Genomic DNA, 20,231 nt, shown 5'->3' on the forward strand with positions numbered 1-20,231 from the left:
CACACATTGTTTTTGTATTTTTCTGATTTTTCAATTTTTTTTTTATATTTTTATATCAAAAACAAAATAAACAAAACTGAAAATAAACAAACAAAAACATGTTAAACAAACAACATGAAAGTATGGAAGAAATATGCATATGCATGAAGGCATGATAGAAGGGTGCAAATGCATGAAAGCATGATTCCAAAAGCAGATAAGAAATCAAGCAAAGAGAGTCCTACTTTAGATAGAAAGAATTAAAGTAGAGGACAAACAGAGAAGACAAATGAATTTAATCTTAATAATGATAAAACTAAAGGGGTGTTTCGATATAAAGATCAAGGATTTCAAATTAAACTACTTTGGTTGTTGCTACTTTTCCCATTAACCAAATGTAAAAGAGTCGTCAACTTCTAATTTACAATATCCACGATTTTGTGTATATACTATATATAACTCACCAAAGAATTTTATCGATTAAAATAAAACTCACAAGAGAAACACTCCCCAAAAAGAGAAAAATAGAAACATTTTAATAAGTATATTATAAGTGTTTTGATCCTTTTCTATTATTATAGTATATAAATCTTTTACCCAAACTCTATGTGTGCTACCCAAAATATATTAATCAAATTTGTGTAAAATATTTTGATTGATGAATTACCTTTTTTAACCTAACGTACACACTGTAGAATTACATTTTTTCTATATTTTTAATGCGTGTGTCAAATTTCATGCTAATCTAATTTTATTGACTATTTGGTCCAAAAGCTCATTTATAATGGATAATTTTAATATACACATTATGACTTAAATTTTTAATAATTAATAGATTAACGAGCTATTGATCTTTGATCATTTTGAAATTTTATAGGCATGAAGGTTATATGGAGACCATGTAATTCAACAGTAGATTTAGTAAAATTCACATTAAAAAAAAAAAAAATTAACTGTGGTGACATTACTTAAAGCCGCAGTTGGTGTATCTTGACAAATTATTCCAATAATAATTGATGATGCACAGAAAATCAGTAGGCTAAATGCTCCGGGCTTCAATCGGCTAGTGATTTCTTGGAAGGCCTGAAAAGAAGGAAACACAAGATCAAAGGTGACCGGGGTGAACCAGCCAAGAACCCTCTGATGCTTAAGTTAGTTTTCCCTTTAGAACTCAAGAATTCAAACTTTTAGGAGTAGTAGAAACTTACTTTCATTTGATGTGGATGAGTCCTTATATAGTGAGCTTTGGAGTGTTTACTTGTTTAGTAACTTCCTCAACGTGTAGGGAAGTTATAAGGTTCAGACTTAACTTCCACAACTGCTATAAAAGTTGGAAGGTTCAATCTTATCTTCTACAACTACCATTAGAAGTTAAGAACTTGGTGGGAAGTTATAGCGATGAACAGGGATTTTGCTCATACTTCTAAATAGTAGAATGTGGTCTGAATCATAAGCTTTTGTAGGTAAATCCATTCTGAAAATTTTCTTAGTTTTGAGAGATCATCTAGTAGTTTCCCTAATTGACAACCTTCATACCCACGGACGACCTACCCAAGGTGGATGTCCTTCCTATGTTGGGTAAACTTTCTTGGTCCTAGACGACTCTATGGACGAACTAGAGATGGTCCGACTTTTAGTTCACCATCAATAATGGTAATAACTGATATTTTAAATTTATCTTTAATTTGTAGCATTTGGGCACCAAAGAAGCACGCAAAAAAAAAAAAAAAACTAAATTAAGCATCACTATAGAATTTGGGAATGTTCATTTAATTTAAGTACTTGGTATATACTACTTATTACTATTGGGATTGTGACCCTCTTTAAATGAATCAAAATAACATTAAGATTTATAATAAAAATGAAATACTTTAAAAATACAGTTTTATATATAGAAATAGAATTTTATTTGATGTCCAAATAAAAAAATATATTTGTATATATACACGAAAGTTTTTCTTTTAATTATTAATAATTATGTTTTTTTTTATTGAAAAATTACACATACTTATTGTTTTTTGAGGGAAAGGAGGGTGTTTGGTCCTTGGCGGACTATTTGTGGCTCATCACTGTATATGCATATTGTATTACAAAAAAAAAAAAAATCAACTCACAATTCATAGGGCACAATATTCATCTTTTTATTTTTTATTTTTTTTATCCTACATTTATTTTTTACACATATAGTTATAATAATGTTTGAAAATTTGTGACTTACGACCCATAATGACTATTTTTTAATGTCAAGCCAAGACACTAATTGATTTCTTTTTTAGGCAGCCGTAATTCGAACTCAAGTCCATTATTTTAAAACAAAAGACATTATCAATGAAAATAACCAAAACATGTTGTTATATTTATTTTTTATTTTGACATTGTACATGATAGGCCAAAAACGTATTGACCCATTGTGATTAATTAATTGATTAATTAGCCAAATTAATTAATTAATCAAGTTAACATGCAAAGCACGTGGTAGCACAAACAAATCACCAATTATACTAAGTGCAGTGGAAAATAAATTGACATGGTGATTTGTTTTCGAATGGGGAAAACCAACACTGTAAAAACCCCACCGGGTGATTTTACGGTCACCACTTCCGAGAATTCACTATTATCAAAACAAGCGGTTACAAGTAAAGGAATCCCAGTACCTTCTACCAACCTACAGTTGAACCATTACCCCAATACCCAATTGGACTTGTTCTGTAGTGACAATCTCTCCTTGTAATGCACGGCCCCTAGTACGTGACTAACCAATTGCGCGGATCCTAGTACGCGACTTCAATCACCAACTAGAGAAGGTTGTTGGTTGCAATGTTCTTTAGTTCATCCAGATAATGAAGATCAAGAAGATGATTGGTTACAAAACCCTACGGTGCATAAACACAGCAGTTTCTACACAAAAGAGATGAACTAGGGCAAATTCTGTCTCCGGTCACAATTTGCATGAATAAACTTTGCTCAACACTTATGTAACTTCTGTCACCTTTGACGGCCCTTAAAATAATCCTCTTATATGTTTAGGATTGTGAGAAAAGAAAGCTCAAACATACAATCACGGATTGGAGTCAAAACAAAACTGAAACTCTGTTTTTCATAAACCTCGACAGATACCCTATCTTTAATGACAGACACTTTATCAGCTTGAATCTTAGACAGACTTGCATGGCTTTAACACTTGATCTTGAAACAAGGTTTCATGAAGTATTAAACACATCCTAGATCTACCCAAATACAAGTAAAGTGCGTTTTGTCAAAGGATTAGTCAATTACATAAAATAGTGACATATGTTCCTAATATGTGTCCTAACAATACAACCACATTTTATGGAATATCCAATAGACTGATACCATGAAAAAAGTATTCAAACTGCATAAACACATTTTCCTGATTTCAAAATTTTATTTATATAGTCAAAAGACTCATAACTAGGTCTTGATAAATTACATGGTTACCCAGCTCACATCCAACTATTTGTTATTTGTTTGTTCACTTTTCTTTCGCTGTATTTAACATTAAGTAATTCAACTGTTGAAAATCAAAAGGCAACCAAAGTTACCAATTCTTTTCTCAAGATAATTTCAAGGGGTAATTACAATAAACAAACCTGTGATATGACCCGTTTTCACTTTGCCTACCTGAGGTTAGTTCCATTAGCCTTCCATAACCTACCTCTTTGTTTGCCGTTAGAAAAACATATTTTTAGGAAAAAGCAAATATAACAAGAATCAAAAAGTGAGGGTTTTAAATTAAGAAGTGGGCAACCAAATTTACACAATTTCAAGCTGAGCCCGGTCCCTTCCCCGTCACAGTTGCAATAGTCCACCAATAAATTTGCTCTCTCGTTCTTCTCTTCTCATCTCTATCAATTCTTTCTTTCTTATTTCATCAAATATATATATATATATATATATATATATATATATATATATATAATGTAATCAATGTGTAAAAGACAAAAGAAACACCCTACAATACCAACTTTTAGATGCAATATCTTTTTAAAGTGCCAAGCCTCACTTGAACCACTGGTCCTTCTATACATATGGGTGAATATGTGTAATGGAGAAGAAGTGCAGTTCATCAAGTTCGCTTTGTGTGATTTTTGTTGGAGAGAAGGACATTGAGGGATGATATGGTTGGAGAAGAAATCTAGGAGGATATAGCGTACTTGAGGCAGATATTTGCTATGGGATTTAAAAAAAAAAAAAAAAAAAAAAATTCAGGTGATAGGTTTGAAGTTGGAAGGATCCTTTCTTTCTTTCCTTGGTGGTGTTGGTTGTGCAAAAAAGACTGGAAATTAGGAGAGGGACAAGTTGAGATCAAGGTTAATCCACAATAGTCAGAAACCAAACCCACTCTCAAAATGTGTTGCTGGATTTCTCTCCCTGTCTTACATTCCGATCTAGCACCTAGAAGCCACCACCACGACACCAAACCCATGGTTGATCTACCATGATCCAAACCCATGGCTGGATTTTTCTATTCCTCACACTTTAGTTGTTGGCTTATCTCTATCTCACTTTTTCTTTGTTAAGAACGTTGCTGGTTGTTTTGAGATGTTGGTCTTCTTGTAAAATTTGGTTCAAAATTTTGAGTTGTTGTGAAATTGTTGATATTGTTATAGATTAAAAATAATTTCATTGAGCCATTTGATTGGTGTGTTGTTCCTCCACTTTGTTCTCATTGAAGTTCATGAGCAATGAAAAACCCTAGCTTTTTTATTCTTGTTATATTTGTTTTTGCCTAAAAATGTGTTTTTCTAACGGCAAACGGAGAAGTGGATTATGGAAGGCTAACGGAACTAACCTCAGGTGGGCAAAGTGTAAAGTCTTAAACCATGGGTAGGCAAAGTGAAAACAGGTCATACTACATGTGGGTTTACTGTAATTATCCCTAATTTCAATTTTGAAAAAAAAATGAAATATTGTGTTGTCGTTATAATTTCAATATACTATTTTAGTATCAGCCTTAATTTTTTTTTTCTTTGACTAGATGATCCCAACATTGTAGCATGAATTAGAACGCAAATGTAAATTCTGAAAAATGAACTTAGCATAATATTTTAAGCATATATATTAAGCCACATTGCCTTTTTGCATAACTCATTCTAAAAGAGAGTAAATCACTCAAGTAAATGCAACTTGAACTAAATTCATTCCAAGAATGATGTGCATGCAATGGCTTAAATGCCAATGAGAATTTTATTGACGAATTGAAAATTCTAGAAACAACATACTAGGAAACACTGTCCTTAATTAAACTCCAAAAAAAAAAAAAAAAACCACATTTTCCTACAATCACCAACCAATGCATTATTAATATTACAGTAGCCAATGATGAGCCTGTCTGAATTCATAGGCATGATCAAATTCTCCTAGGTTTTGGTGCTGCCCTAGAATTGCATTCACATTTACTCTTGAGCAATGGAGGGAACAATGGGTTGAGTGGGAACATCTTGGGCCAACACTTGTAACTGATAACAGTGATCGATTTGCAGCAAGCAGGACTGACCACACTAAATACACCTTGGGAAAGTGTTCCGTAAATCTCATTAACACATCGATTAATGCTTGAAAGTGATGACCAGCATTTTGCAAGGTCTTTTTCCCAATTCCCGTCTAATAGTCCTAGGAAAGGTAATTTCACTGGCAAATAGAGCTTGCTCACAGTGATTTGATCTGCTCCTAAAGGTGAAGGTGCAAGTTCTCTAACTCCAAAGCCAGTTAAACAAACGTTTTTAAGTGTTGAATGAAAAGCAGGGTTAAAAGGGAACAATTTAGGCAAGCAATGGTCACTGACCAAAGTGATGGCTTTACAACAAGTAGGGCCAAAGAAGTTAACTCTGCCATTGAAGAGTGAATTAATGACATCTGTAAGACACCCTGGTACACTTGAAAGAGAAGACCAGCATACCTGTACATCTTGATTCCCTGGTAAAATCCCTGGTAAAGCGGCCTTACTAGCAGTGATTCCAGAGACCTGTTCGTTTCCTTTAGATGGTTGACCATAAGAGTTATTGAGCAAAGGAGCAAAGATGGGATTGGAGGGGAACAAATTAGACAAGCAATTTCCCTCAATCTCTGAGATGGCTTTGCAACAAGAGGAACCTATAATGCTGAATTGGCCATTGACAAGTGAACCAAAAACTTGAGTAAGACACCCTGGTATGTCTATAAGAGATGACAAACACTGCCCATTTGCCCTTGAAAGTCCCCCAACTCCATGGTTTGGGAACAATCTAGTTATTTGTGGCAACAATCTAGATATTTGTGACAATTTCGGGTATTTGAGGTGATCCAAGTGTTTGTTGCAACTGAGCTAGCCCTGTAGGAACCAAGTCTGCCAAACAAGCATATATCAATATGAGAAAAAAGCTTTGTGATTTATATGCCATGGTACTTATCAAATTGGATAAACTGGTAGTGTGTGTGAGTACTGGTTTATAATTGGTAATGGAGGATGCTTGAGGCTTATGGAAGCGAAAGGATAGGAACTTATAGTACCTATCAATGACATAAAAACTGAAACTTTTTTTAAGTGTCATTGATGCATTAGTTTAATACTTCAAAATCTATTCAATTAATGCCATCAATGCTAGAGAACTTTCATTAAGATCATGGTAAGTTATACTTCATTGATGCTGGTCATTTTTCCAAAAGATGTTCTTGAAAATAATGAATTTAATCTTAATAATGATAAAATGAAGGGGTCGTTTGGTTTAAAGGTCTAGTATTTCAAATTAAACTACTTTGGTTGTTTCTACTTTTCCCATTAACCTAACGTAAAAGAGTCCTGAACTTCTAATTTATAATATCCACGATTTTGTGTATATACTATATTTAACTCACCAAAGAATTTTATCTATTAAAATAAAACTCACAGGAGAAACACTCCCCAAAAAGAGAAAAATAAAAACAATTTAATAAATATGTTGTAAGTGTTTTGATCCTTTTCTATTATAATAGTATATAAATCTTTTACCCAAACTCTATGCGTACTACCCAAAATATATTAATCAAATTTGTGTAAAAAAATTTGATTGATGAGTTACATTTTTTAACCGAACATACACACTATAGAATTACATTTTTTCTATATTTTTAATACGTGTGTCAAATTTCATGCTAATCTAATTTTATTTACTATTCGGTCCAAAAGCTCATTTATAATGGATAATTTTAATATACAAATGAGGACTTAAATTTTTAACAATTAATAGATTAACGAGCTATTGATTTTTGATCATTTTGAAATTTTATAGGCATGAAGGTTATATGGAGACCATGTAATTCAACATTAGATTTAGTAAAATTCACATTAAAAAAAAAAAAAAAACTATGGTAACATTACTTAAAGCCGCACTTGGTGTAACTTGACAAATTATTCCAATAATAATGGTAATAACTTATACTTTAAATTTATCTTTAATTTACAGCATTTGGGCACTTGAGAAGCACAAAATATATATATATATATATATATATTAAATTAAGCATCAATATAGAATTTGTGAATGTTCAATTAATTTAAATACTTGGTATATAATACTTATTACTTATGGGATTGTGACTCCCTTAAAATGAATCAAAATAAAATTAAGATTTATAATAAAAATGAAATTCTTTAAAAATATAGTTTTATTTATAGAAATATAAATTTATCTGATGTCGTAATATAAAAAAATATTTATATATACACAAAGTTTTTGTTTTTAATTATTAATAATTATATTTTGTTTTTATAGAAAAATTAGACATACTTATAGTTTTTTAAGAGAAAGGAGGGAGTTTTGTCCTTGGCGGACTATTTTTGGCTCGTCATTGCATGTGCATATGGTATTGCCAAAAAAAAAAGAAAAAAAAAATTCAACTCACAATTCGTAGGACACAATATTCATTTTTTTTTTCCTTTTATCCTACTTTTATTTTTTACATATATAGTTGTAATAATATTTGAAAATTTGTGACCTAAGATCCATATTGACTGACTGTTATTTAATGTCAAGCTAAGAAACTACTTGATTTCTTTTTTGGGTAGGCATAATTAGAACTCAAGTCTATTATTTTAAAACATAAGACGTTATCATTGAAAATAACCAAAACATGTTGTTATATTTAATTTTTATTTTGATACTATACAACCACATTTGATGGAATATCCAATAGACTGATACCATGAAAAAATTATTCAAATTGCCTAAACACATTTTCTTGATTTCAAAATTTTATTTATATAGTCAAAAGACTCATAACTAGGTCTTGGTAAATTACAGGTTTACCCAACTCACATCCAACTATTTGCTATTTGTTTGTTCACTTTTCTTTCGTTGTATTTATCATTCAGTATTTCAACTGTTGAAAATCAAGAGGAAACCAAAGGTACCAAATCTTTTATCAAGATAATTTCAAATTTTTTTTAAAAATGAAATATTGTGTTGTCGTTATAATTTCAATATACTATTTTCATGTCCCCATTAATTTTTTTTTTCTAGGACTAGATGATCCCAACATTGTAGCATGAATTTGAATGCAAATGTAAATTCCAAAAAATGAACTTAGCATGATATTTTAATCATATATATATATATTTAGCCACAATGCCTTTTTGCATAACTCATTCTAAAAGAGAGTAAATCACTTAATTAAATGCAACTTGAACTAAATTCATTCCAAGAACGACGGGCATGCAATGGCTAAAATGCCAACAAAACTTTTATTGATGAATTGAAAATTCTAAAAACAAAATACTAGGAAACACTAGTCTCAATAAAAATCCAAAAAAAAAAAATGACCACATTTTTCTACAATCACCAGTCCCAATGCATTATTAATATTGCAGTAGCCAATGATGAACCTGTCTGAATTCATAAGCATGATCAAATTCTCCTAGGTTTTGGTGCAACCCTAAAATTACGTTCACGTTTACTCTTGAGCAATGGAGGGAACAATGGGTTGAGTGGGAACATCTTGGGCCAACACTTGTGACTAATAACAGTGATGGATTTGCAGCAAGCAGGACCGACCACACTAAATACGCCTTGGGAAGGTGTTCCATAAATCTCACCAGCACACTGATTAATGCTTGAAAGTGATGACCAGCATTTTGCAACGTCTTTTTCCCAATTCCCGTTTGATGGTCCTAGGAAAGGTAATTTCACTGGCAAATAAAGCTTGCTCACAGTGATCTGATCTGCTCCTAGAGGTGAAGGTGCAGGTCCTCCAACTCCAAAGCCAGTTAAACAAACATTTTTAAGTGTTGAATGAAAAGCGGGGTTAAAAGGGAACAATTTAGGCAAGCAATGGTTACTGACCAAGGTGATGGCTTTACAACAAGTAGGGCCAAAAAGTTAACTCTGCCATTAAAGAGTGAATTCATAACATCTGTAAGACACCCTGGTACACCTGAAAGAGATGACCAACATTCCTATATGTCTTGACCCCCCGGTAAAATCCCTGGTAAAACGGCCTTATTGGCAGTGATTCCGTAGACCTATCTGTTTCCTTTAGATGGTTGACTACAAGAGTTATTTAGCAAAGGAGCAAAGATGGGATTGGAAGGGAACAAATTAGACAAGCAATTTCCCTCAATCTTCGAGATGGCTTTGCAACAAGAGGAACCTATAATGCTAAATTGGCCATTGACAAGTGAACTAAAAACTTGAGTAAGACACCCTGAAAGTCCCCCAGCTCCAAGGTTTGGGAACAATCTAGTTAATTGTGGCAACAATCCAGATATTTCTATGAATCTGAGTATTTGTGACAATCCCGGTATTTGAGGCAATCCAGGTGTTTGTTGCAACTGAGCTAGCCCTGTATGAACCAACACTGCCAAACTTGCATATATCAATATGAGAGCAGTCCTTTGTGATTTATATGCCATGGCACTTATCAAACTGGATAAACTCGTAGCGTGTCTAAGTACTGGTTTATCAATGGTATTGAAGGATGCTTGAGGCTAATGGAATCGAGAGAATGGGAACTTATAGTACCTGTCATTGACATAAAAACGGAAACTTTTTTAAGTGTCGTTGATGCATTAGTTTAATACTTCAAAATCCGTTCTATTAATACCAATGATAGAAAACTTTCGTTAAGATCATGGTAAGTTATACTTCATTGATGCTGGTCATTTTTCCCAAAGATGTTCTTGAAAATAATGAATTTAATCTTAAAAATAATAAAACTGTAGGGTCCCAAAGATGTTCTTGAAAATAATGAGTTTAATCTTAATAATGATAAAACTGAAGGGGTCTTTCGGTATAAAGATCAAGGATTTCAAATAAAACTACTTTGGTTGTTGCTACTTTTCCCATTAACCAAATGTAAAAGAGTCGTCAACTTCTAATTTACAATATCCATGATTTAGTGTATACTATATATAACTCACCGGAGAATTTTTCGATTAAAATAAACTCATAGGAGAAATACTCCTCAAAAAGAGAAAAAATAGAAACATTTTAATAAATATATTACAAGTGTTTTGATCATTTTCTATTATTATCATATATATAAATCTTTTCACCCAAACTGTATGCGTACTACCCAAATATATTAATCAAATTTGTGTAAAAATTTTTGACTGATGAATTACATTTTTTAACCCAACGTACACACTATTGAATTACATTTTTTTTTTCTATATTCTTCATACGCGTGTCAAATTTTATGCTAATCAATTGTTATTTACTATTTGGTCTAAAAGCTCATTTTTAATGTATAATTTTAACATACAAATTAAGACTTTAATTTGAACAATTAATAGATTCACGAGCTATTGATCTCTGACCATTTAAAAATGTTTTAGGCATGAAGGTTATACGGAGAACATTTAATTTATCAATAGATTTAGTAAAATTCACATTTAAAAAAAAAAAATTTAACTATTGTAACATTACTTAAAGGTGCACTTGGTATAACTTGACAAATTATGCCAATAATAATGGTAATAACTGATATTTTAAATTTGCCTTTAATTAGTAGCATTTGGACACCTGAGAAGCCCAAAAAAAAAAAAAAAAATGCTAAATTAAGCATCAGTACTAAATTTGTGAATGTTCAATTAATTTAAATACTTGGTATATACTACTTTTTATTTAAGGGATTGTGACCCTCTTTTTTAATGAATCAAAATAAAATTAAGATTTATAATAAAAATGAAATACTTTAAAAATATAGCTTTATTTATAGAAATATAAATTTATTTGATGTCTTAATAAAAACATATATTTATATATATACACAAAAGTTTTGTTTTTAATTGTTGGGAAATTTAGACCTCGGTTGATAGAATTAACAAGTTTTAAACCTAAGTTGTTAATTAGATTTATTATGAATAAAACTTGTTAAAACAAACAAACATCAATATCATGTCAATATCATGCAGCGGAAAAAATAAATAAGACAAGATATGATGACTCAGGAAAACTAATGAAACAAACTAGTTTCACAGTAAAAAACCTGGGGTGGAAACTTTCCTGAAAAACAATCCACTATAGTAAAGAGAAGTTTTAGATCTAGTACGAAACCTTTGTCCCTAGACTCTACAATCCCCATAGATGAACTTACAGCAGAAACCTTTTACCGCTTCAAAATCTCTGAACTCTTCAATATATGAACACTACCCTTTTGATGCACGAATCCCAGTACATGACTAACTCTTTTGCACGAATCCCAATACGTGACTCACTCACCAACTTGAGGAAGAAGAATGTTAGCTGCAAAGTTCTTCACTTCATCAACAATGAAGATCAAGAAGCACTTGGGTTACAAAACCCTAAGGCACAAAAACGCAGTAGCTTCTTTCAGAGAGAATAAGGCATCGGTCACCTTTTGGATGTGTTCTCCTTGTATTCTCATATGTGACGGCCTTTAAAATAAGCCTTATATATGTCTAGTGTTGTGAGAAAAGAAACCCTACACAAATACATAAGCATCGGCTGAAAATCAGATTTGAAAAACTGATTTTCGTAATTCTTGATAGATAGTAATTGTCAATAGATAGTATCTGTCGAGCAGTTGTCGAGACCTCGATAAATAGCTATCTGTCAGGAATTTGTCCAACTTTAATGAATAGCCCTTTTTCACTTGTTTCTTGAACATATTTGCATGGCTTCGATACTAGACTTTAACTCTTGTTCTTTGAAATATTAAACACATCCTAAATCTACCCAATTACAAGTAAAGTTCATTTTGTCAAAGGATTAGCCAATTCTAATTTGACATATGTTCCTAACATCAAATCATATATGTCCTAACAATCTCCCCCTTTGGCAATCCATGACAAAATCACAACAAACAAATGAACATATGAGAGAATTCATAAATCACTCAACTCATATTCACTTGTTGAATACAATAAAATTTATCCTAACACAAACTCTTGAAAAACTTTGCAAGAAGAGAATCCATAGTAAGAAAGACTTTGACAACCTGTATTTTTGAAACACTTTAAATAAAACTCATCACGGCATCTTAGTGTGAAACAGAAATAAAAAGATTGCATACAATAAATAAGAAACATGTGTATAAAGAAAGAAGATAAACAAAACATGTAGAGATAGGTGAAGAAGACATACATCATATATATATATATATATATATATATATCAAAGATAAGCACAATGTATGTAAACATGGTCACAAGACCGGTGTACAAGAAGAAGGAGGTAGGCACTCCCCCTAACAAGATGAAACATAACTCCCCCTTACAAGGGTATGTATTTCTCCCCCTAACATGTAAAATCTTAAAAAGAAACCACAATTTCTCCACAATTTCTCCCCCTTTTTGTCATTACTAACAAAGGGTACACGAAGCTAGAAGGCTTCACCCGAGAAACATAAAGATGATCAACGATGATCAAGGGGGCACAAGGAATCCATATAAATGCATGAATGTAATGAACAAAGATGCTATGGATGACAAGATAAAAGAAAGATGCAAAACATGTGAAAAACAATGCATGCAAGAGGATCTCGACAGATCGAGAAGTTGTCGAGCAGAAGCCAACCTCAATGGATCGAATAGCTATCGAGCATCTATCGAGCAGACAGAAGATTTCTCAATGGATCGAGAATCTGTCGAGAAGCTATCGAGAATACAATAAAAAGAAGATCAAAGGGCTTGATAGATAGACCAGCTATTAAGAGGTATCGAGAAGCTGTCGAGATTGCTTAAAACCAGTTTTTCAAAGAAGAGAAAAACACAGACATGAATGTAATCAAACATGCTACTCAACCAAAGATCCAAACAACATTTTAAGCTCTCAAAAACATCTCTGAACAAGAAAAATGTTAAGCACATGGATCCAAAACACACACACACACACACACTAAACAAGTCTAACCAATTTATATTTCAAAAACAAGTTAAGACAGTTTAGTGAGCATAAACTAACACATGTATTCCTTGTGATGGCAAATCACATTGTACCTGCACATGTATCAAAAGTAACAAAGAATATTGCATGTTGTGTGTGTGAAAAAAATTGCAAGATTGCATAAATGTCCACATGTTATTACGATTTCAGATATGAGAATATCACTGTAACCCACACACAATCATAACTGTTTGATGGGGACTATCACCTTCGAGGTACATCCTATAATTCCCACATCTCCTAAAATACACGCTTGCAATCATATATAAAACATTTTAATTTTTTTGATTTTATTTTTCTTTTTAACCAAACTATGCATGAGCATATAAGAGAGAGAAGAAATACCCAATTATGTTAAGCATTTGATATTCCACTTTTGCTATGCCGAAGCATACAAATGTCATTTCATGATTGGTGGGCAAAAGTGGTGAGATGGTTATTTATGTCTTTCTCTTAGGATTTTTTAGTCATTCCCGTCAAAAAGAGTGATACTAGTGTTAAGTACAAGAGATTACTTAATCTTACTCATCACAAACACGAGCCACAAAGCTCACTTGCTTAGTTGTGCATAGAGATGCTCATCTAAACTACAAGAGATACAACGTTTAGAAAACTTTGTTTCAATGGCCATCCAAGGTACACAAGTACCAATGTACACAAAACACACATTGTTTTTGTATTTTTCTAATCCCCTCCCTCCTTTTTGAAAACAAAACAAAATAACAACTAAACAACCAGAAAAAAAAAAAAAAAAAAAAAAAAAAAAAAAAAAAAAGGACAAACAACATGAAAGAATGAAAGAGAGATGCATATGCATGAAGGCATGATAGAGAGGTGCAGATGCATGAAGGCATGATTCCAAAAGTAGATAAGAACTTAAGCAAAAAGAGTCCTACTTTAGATAGAAAGAATTAAAGCATAAGATAGACAAAAAGACAATTAAGTTTTAGGCTCCTTTCTCACTCACACAACACGAGTCTTTGGCCGTGAAGATGAAAAGGCACGTGTCTTAGTCTGTCTACAAAAGGACATAGAAGAATTAAAATTCTCTTGAAATTGAGTTAAAAAACTCAAAGTTTTTAATAACTCTCCAAACAAAGGTGTAGGTTCTTGAGAGGAAACCTGTGACCGTTTGGACACTTGTTTTTGAGGATACAACTTAAAGCAATTATGATGAATGTGTCCAGAAACACCACAATGGTGACAAACATGAGGTCTAACAAAGGATTTAGAATTAGCCAAATCAATTTTAGATTTCATACCTTTATCACCTTCTTAGATTGGGCCACAGAGACAACCCTTGATCCAGAAGCCGTGGAAGAGGAGGGGCCGAAGGAAACAGCATATCCTAAGCCAGTCTTATCAAAAGTAGGCTTTTGAGCACTCAATACCTCATTAAGCTTTGCACTAGACATCCTCTCTATTTGAGTTCTAGCTTGACTAAGCTCTACCTCAAGATTCATGACCTTCTCTTCTAATGAGGCATTGTCCATAACAAGAGTCTCTTCTTGAGCATCTTACCATAGACTTTCCTTCTCATTTCATTTTGTCTATTATAGATGTTCATCTAGATTCGACATCCCATGATAAGCTCATCTTTCCTTTCGCTATCACGAGGATCTTATGCCATTTTTCCATTCCTTTTCCCTCTTCCGACCATTTTACAGTCATGTGTGCCATAGATTACGCTACCGTTAAACGTAGCGAGGCCCAGCTTCGGTTGCGACAGTTGGATACAGCAGCTCCTTCCTCCCGTTCTGCTCCATCCCGTTCGGCTCCATCCACATCGGCTCCTCCTTCTTCTTCGGGCGATGTGTCTTTAGGAGATATCATGGTGCAGCTGCAACGCATGGATGCTCGCCTCGATACACTCTCTACGGAGTTGTATTAGGTGAACGTTCGTGTCGGTCGTATTGCACGACGACAGGCGTCTATAGGTGGTTTTGCTCCTAAGGCTACTCCTTCACCACCTTCTCCTGCGGCTTCTACTTCTGAGGATGAGGATGATGATGATGGTGATGACGATGATGCTTCGGATGATGCTAATGGAGATGCTAGCTCTACCGATGAGATGTCTACTTGACATTCTTACCCTTTGTCATTCGTGACAAAAAGGGGGAGTAGTTTTGGTATAAGAGTAGTCCATCTTAGGGGGAGAGTTAGTATAGGACCATTTTGTGAGGGGGAGTGTTGATACTTTTTGAGGGATGTAGTGAGGATAGTATGTATCTTTTCTTTTCTTTCTTTTTAGATACATTACTCTTGTACTTGAGGTATTGTGACCATTTATAGACATACATTGTACTTATATCTTTCTTTGTATTGATGTATGTTTTTCTTTCACCTACCCCTTCATGTATTGTTTCTTTTCTCCCTTTATACACATGTTTCTTATACTTGTATACAATCTATTATTTCTGTTTCACACAAAGATACCTTGATGAGTTTTGTTTAAAGTGTTTCAGAAATACAGGTTGTCAAAGTCTACTTGCCATAAACTCTCTTCTTGCAAAGTTTTTCAAGAGTTTGTGTTAGGATAGATTTTATTGTATTCAACAAGTGAATATGAGTTGAGTGATTTATGACTTCTCTCATATGTTCATTTGTTTGTTGTGGTTTTGTCATGGATTACCAAAGTGGGAGATTGTTAGGACATATGTGTTTCACATGTTAAGAACATATGTCATGATTTTATGTAATTGGCTTATCCTTTGACAAAATGCACTTTACTTGTATTTGGGTAGATTTAGGATGTTTTAAATACTTCAAGAAACCTTGTTTCAAGATCAAGTATTGAAGCTTTCAAGTCTGTTCAAGAAAACAAGTTCAGAGTGCAAAATCATTAAAGCTCGACAGCTGGCTCGACAGCTGCATCTATTGAGCTTAAGGAAGCTGTTCTTCATTTGGTGTGCTCGACAGTTGCTCGACACCTGCTATCTGTCGAGATTTAAGATTGTCAGAATTCCAATATGATTTTCTTGGGATCCGTGAATGTGTCTTTGGGCTTTCTTTTCTCCTAACCTTAGACATATAAAAGGATCAGTTTAAGGGCCGTCAAAGTGTTCACAAGTTGCACAAGCTTTGAGCAAACTTTGTTCAAGCAAATTGTGACCGGAGACAAAGTTCTTGCCCTAGTTCATCTCTTTCTCTTGAAGACGTTGCTGTGTATGTGCACCATAGGGTTTTGTGACCAATTATCTTCTTGATCTTCATCGTGTGGATGAACTGAAGAACTTTGCAACCAACAACCTTCTTAGTTGGTGATTGAAGTCGCGTACTGGGATCCGCGTAATTAGTTAGTCACGTACTGGGAGTCGTGCATCTGAAAGGGGAACTGTCACTACAGAACAAGTCCAATTGGGTATTGGAGTAAGGGTTCAACTGTAGGTTGGTAAGGTACTTGGATTCCTTTACTTGTAACCGCTTGTTATGATAATAGTGGAGTTTCGGGAGTGGTGACTTGAAAATCACCCGGTGGGGTTTTTGCCGTTAGGTTTTCCCCATTCGTAAACAAATCACCGTGATATTTATTTTCCGTTGCATATTTAGTTTATTGGTGATTTGTTTGTGCTACCACGCATTTGCATGATAAGTTGATTAATTAATAACTTGGCTAATTAATTAATTAATTTCTATCACAAGGGGTCATTCAGTTTGTGGCCTATCAATCTTCTTTTGGATGTGTTCTCCTTGTATTCTCATATGTGACGGCCTTTAAAATAAGCTTTATGTATGTCTAGGGTTGTGACAAAAGAAACCTTACACAAATATATAAGCATGGGCCGAAAATCATATCTGAAAAACTGATTGTTGTAATTCTCGATAGATAGTATCTATCAAGCAGCTATCGAGACCTCGATAGATAGTATCTGTTGAGCAGCTATCGAGATCTCGATAGATGGCTATCTGTCAGGAATCTGTCCAGCTTTAATGAATAACCCTTTTTTCACTTATTTCTTGGACAAATTTGTATGGCTTCAATACTAGACTTGAACTCTTGTTCTTTGAAGTATTAAATACATCCTAAATCTACCTAATTACAAGTAAAGTGCGTTTTGTCAAAGGATTAGCCAATTTTAATTTGACATATGTTCCTAACATCAAATCACATATGTCCTAACATTAATTATTAATACTTATATTTTGTTTTTATAGAAAAATTATACATACTTATTGTTTTTTAAGGGAAAGGAGGGTGTTTGGTCATTGGCAGAAAATTTGTGGCTTATCATTGCATATGCATATTGTATTACCAAAAAATTTCAACTCACAATTCATGGGACACAATATTCATCTTTTTTATTTTTTTTATCCTACATTTATTTTTTACATATATAGTTACAATAATATTTGAAAATTTGTGAAGTACAATCCATAATGACTGTATTTTAATGTCAATCCAAGACACTACTTGATTTCTTTTATGGGTAGGCATAATTCGAACCTAAGTCCATAATTTTAAAACATAAGACATTATCAACGAAAATAACCAAAACATGTTGTTATATTCATTTTTTATTTTGATACCGTATAGCCACATTTTGTGAAATATCCAATAGACTAATACCATGAAAAAAGTATCCAAATTGCATAAACACATTTTCTTGATTTCCAAATTTTATTTATATAGTCAAAAGACTCATAACTAAGTCTTGATAAATTACAAGGTAACCCAACTCACATCCAACTATACGTTATTTGTTTGTTCACTTTTCTTTCATTGTATTTAACATTTAGTAATTCCACTGTTGAAAATCAAGAGGAAACCAAAGTTACCAATTCTTTTCTCAAGATAATTTTAAATTTGCTTTAAATGAAATATTGTGTTGTCATTTTAATTTTAATATACTATTTTCGTATCACCGTTAATTTTTTTTTTTCCTGTGACTAGATGATCCCAACATTGTAGCATAAATTAGAATGCAAATGTAAATTCCAAAAAATGAACTTATCACAATATTTTAAGCATATATATTAAGCCACAATGCCTTTTTGCATTACTCATTCTAAAAGAGAGTAAATCACTTAAATAAATGCAACTTGAACAAAATTCATTCCAAGAATGACATGCATGCAATGGCTTAAATGCCAACAAGAATTTTATTGATGAATTGAAAATTCGAAAAACAACACACTAGGAAACACTGGTCACAATTAAACTCCAAAAAAAAATGACCACATTTGCATACAATCACCAGCCATGCATTATTAATATTGCAATAGTCGATGAGCCTGTCTGAATTCATAGGCATGATCAAATTCTCCTAGGGTTTGGTGCTGCCCTAGGATTGCATTCAAATTTACTCTTGAGCAACGGAGGGAACAATGGGTTGAGTGGGAACTTCTTGGGCCAACACTTGTGACTAATAACAGTGATGGACTTGCAGCAAGCAGGACCAACCACACCAAATTCGCCCCAAGAAAGTGTTCCATAAATCTCATCAACACACCGATTAATGCTTGAAAGTGATGACCAGCATTTTGCAACGTCTGTTTCCCAATTCCCGTCTGATAGTCCTAGGAAAGGTAATTACACTGGCAAATAAAGCTTGCTCACAGTGATCTAATCTGCTTCTAGAGGTGAAGGTGTAGGTCCTCCAACTCCAGAGCCAATTAAACAAACGTTTTTAAGTGTTGAATGAAAAGCTAGATTAAAAGGGAAAAATTTAGGCAAGCAATGGTCACTGAGCAAAGTGATGGCTTTACAACAAGTAGGGCCAAAGAAGTTAACTTTGGCAGGTGTTTCGCCCTGGCTGAAAATTTGTGGCTCGTATGCCTATTGTATTACGAGATAATTTCAACTCACAATTCATTGGACACAATATTCCACGTTCTTATTTTTCTAATCTTACATTTATTATATATATATATATATATATATAGTTTTAAGAGTAATTGAAAATTTGTGGTGTATGATCCATAATGACTATTTTTTAATGTCAAGCCAAGACACTACTTTATTTCTTTTTTGTGTAGGCATAATTCAAACTCAAGTCCATTATTTAACAATATAAGACTTCATTAATGAAAATAAACAAAAAATATTGTTATATTTATTTTTTATTTTGATTCTGCACAGCTGCATCATTTTGTGAAATATCCAATAAACTGAAACCATGTGAAAAGTTTTCAAATAGCTTAAACACATTTTTTTGATTTCAAAATTTTATTTGTATAGTCAAAAGACTCATAACTAGGTCTTGATAAGTACTAGGTTACCAACTCACATCCAATTATACGTTTTTTGTTTGTTGACTTTTCTTTCATTGTATTTAACTTTTAGAAATTCAACTGTTGAAAATCAAGAGAAAACCAAAGTTACCAATTCTTTTCTCATGATCATTTCAAATTTTTTTTATTGAAATGAGATACTGTGGTACCGTCTTAATTTCATTATAATCTTTCAGATCACCATTTATTTTTTTGGTGATCGGATGATTGCAACATTGTAGCATAAATTAGGATGAACTTATCCCAATATTTTAAGCCAGAATTCCTTTTGCATAACACATTCTAAAAGAGAGTAAATCACTTAAATAAATGCAACTTGAACTAACTTCATGCCAAGAACGACGTGCAATGGCTTAAATGCGAACTAGAAGCACTACGTGCACATTTACTCTTAAGCAACAGAGGGAACAATGGGTTGAGTGGGAACATCTTGGGCCAACACTTGTGACTAATAACAGTGATGGATTTGCAGCAAGCAGGACCGACAACACTAAATTCGCCTCTAGAAAGTGTTCCATGAATCACTTCAGCACACCGATTAATGCTTGAAAGTGATGACCAGCATTTTGCAATGTCTTTTTCCCAATTCCCTTCTGATAGTCCTAGGAAAGGTAATTTCTCTGGCAAATAGAGCTTGGT

Source organism: Quercus robur, chromosome 12 (assembly GCF_932294415.1).
Source record: "Quercus robur chromosome 12, dhQueRobu3.1, whole genome shotgun sequence".
Lineage (NCBI taxonomy): Eukaryota > Viridiplantae > Streptophyta > Magnoliopsida > Fagales > Fagaceae > Quercus > Quercus robur.